At 38.8% G+C, this 2,832-nt stretch overlaps 1 protein-coding gene across 4 annotated transcripts in view; it reads left to right on the forward strand.

Moving 5' to 3' along the window:
* Nucleotides 1-2,832, forward strand: part of LOC118412784 (inositol polyphosphate-5-phosphatase A-like) — a 137,605-nt gene that overhangs the window by 111,521 nt on the left and 23,252 nt on the right. The window lies entirely within an intron of this gene.

Here is a 2,832-nt window from a genome sequence, read left to right on the forward strand (position 1 = left end):
ACTCAATGACCCTGTCTGAACTCCAAATCCTCGCAAACTACAATTTCAAACCCGGCAAAGGGGACCATATGGCCACTGTAAGGCTGTAATATGCATCTGTTTGTGTATATACGGGATTGCAAGGCCCCGCTTATGAATATTAACTAGCATTCGCCTTTCTCGTCGCTGATTGGCTGGCGTCCATAAAGTAATTATCTCTCGCTCTCCCCAGACCGCCGGCACCTGGCACGTGTGGGCTCTGGGGTCACTGGAGTTCACGGCAGGAAGCCGAAAGAAAACCAATTTCCCCTCAGAAAAGCGCTGAAATTAAGCATTTTAAAGTAGTTTATGCCCAAAATTTTACTTGGATCATTTTACCAACTATCTAATGCCTATCTACACCAAATTTAAGGTCATTCCATTGTAATTCAAGGGAACAGGGGGCCACAATATACCGTTTTGGTCAAAACATGACCTTTAAACTTCAATAAAATCATTTTAGAGGCAGATATGAAAAAAATGAGAAAACAGCACCTCGGTATTGACCCACTCTACCCTTGTGCCAAATTTCAGGTCATTCGGTCACGGAACGACGGAGATGAATCGCTTTGAAGATTTGACAGGAGAAAGAAAGAAAGAAAGAAACATTACGAATACAATATATTTCACCATACCATATATGGTATGGCTGAAATATAAAAATGAAATTGTGACAATACCCATAGAGATGACAAAGAGTGGTTCAAAAAGACTGGTGTACAGTCAAAGAAAGTCACAAAGAAATGTGCAGTCAGTATGATTATAATCACAAAGTTAAACTTACAATATGTATTGGAACTGGCTTCCCAAACTAGTTACAAAATGATGTACAAAAACATGCAACCAAATCCTTGAAAATTAAATCAGTAATGTTGGACTTCTATTCTGACATTATGCTGCGCAGACTTTTATTATATGAGGTCCAATGCTCTCCATTCGAAACCGTCCCAGACCAGATGGTCAGCTGGACGCTCGGACAGGTTCTGGTCCATTACGTCTCCTCCAGGGGAGGCTTTGTTAGCTACGTAAACAAGATTAGATGCGCACCCTCGTACAATTGGTGTCGCTCCAGAACCACAATGCAGTTGTTTAACCCACCACAGTGTCACAACTGGATATCTCGCTGAAACAGATTCTATCCATTTGCTCTGGCCCAAGATGGCTTGTCATCTGAATTTTGTATGTTTTATGCTGAATTGCCTGCTAAGGTTCACCACAACACTTTCAGCATGGTCTGAACTCTAAGTTTTAAACGGCTGTACGTGTATATAATCAACTAACCCCTGTGTCTCTCTGATATGGAGATTTTTATTTGCACCATTGTTCACGTCCTTTCCCATATGGTGTGGCTACAGTCAATTTTTCTGCTACGAGACAAAGAGTCTTTGAGTCAACTTCTTGATACAATTACTGTTTCTGTGATTGTATACGGCGCCACAGAGCGGTCGCTACGGGAGTGGGAATCGAACTAGAGGGAATGCTGCCACGTGTGCAGAAGAATAGCTCCTTCCCAACCCCTGACTTTTGATATTTTTTGAGGAGGTAAAAATGGCCTTGGAGCATGAATGGCTGCAAGAAAATTATGAGGTTGGGCAAAGGGTCGGGAGCCTTTTAAGAGGTAGCCAGTGTACTGGAAAGAAAGGATAGGACTTTTAGATGAGGAAACATGAACTGCACCATTAAGTGGTCTCTGGAATAGTGATGGGAACATTTAGTCAATTGTCTGATATTCATGACTGAATCAAAATGAATTTCATTAATCTGAAATTGCAGAAAATGTCATGGAGATGGCAAGTACATGTAATAGATTCTAATTTATTTTATTTTAGCACTTGAAATACGTAATTGTGATATCACTTCAGAAAGCCAGAAAAAAGTAAATTTTAAATGCCACAATCAAAGATACTTTTAGTACTACTAGTGGACACAAGGTTGTTTAAATGAAACAAAGAGTGAATATGATGTTATGTCAATTATTTTCAGACATGTCTCCACCTGGAATAGCCATGAACTGTCAGTGAAAATTTTGGCAATGTCTGTCCTCGTATACATTGTATATGTGCAGAGACAGTTTTCTGCAGTTCTGTACAAGAGTATGGTTTGAACAAGGAATTGATCTTTAAAAAGAGTTTATCATGATACTTGCAGAGATTACAGTTATTACATGGCTTTTGTACATTATACAATTATCTTTAAAGTTATACCTCAAGCAGTGTCTCTCAGTACCTCTCAGAGTCTTGTCGTGCTGTGAGGTCTGAAAGTATCCTGAAGACAACTATACAGGGCAGACCTCTGTGCCCTCCTCACACATAAATCTTTCAATTAGAAGTGGTGCTCTGTTTGCGCCTGCTTTGGTTAATCGCAGTACTGCTAACGTAAGCATTGCCTTTCTAAACCTCTTGAAATGTGTTGCATTATTTCTTTACTTCGATTGTTGCGGTCTTTAGAAGACTGCGGAAGTTTGATTGAAGACAATTTTTAAGTTCCATTTAAGTTACAGTAGAGACTGACTTTATAGAAGAAGAACTTTATTGCACAACGATCGTACACGGTACAATGTATGGCAAAAAAAAAAAAAGAAACTTCCTTATTACTAAAACAAGTATCAAACTTAGTACATATGCAGATTATGAATATAGAATGAAATAATTGGCATCCTAATTTCCAGAACAATAAGAGCTAGCCTAAATCATTGATATTGTATTACAATCGAGTGGGGCTAATTATGAGTTTCGGCATTTTTTCTTATGACAAAGCAGTCTTTTATATATTTGCCTATTTTAGCATTGTGGGAGTTATTACATCTGAATATAT

Source organism: Branchiostoma floridae, chromosome 4, assembly GCF_000003815.2.
Source record: "Branchiostoma floridae strain S238N-H82 chromosome 4, Bfl_VNyyK, whole genome shotgun sequence".
In the NCBI taxonomy this organism is placed as follows: domain Eukaryota; kingdom Metazoa; phylum Chordata; class Leptocardii; order Amphioxiformes; family Branchiostomatidae; genus Branchiostoma; species Branchiostoma floridae.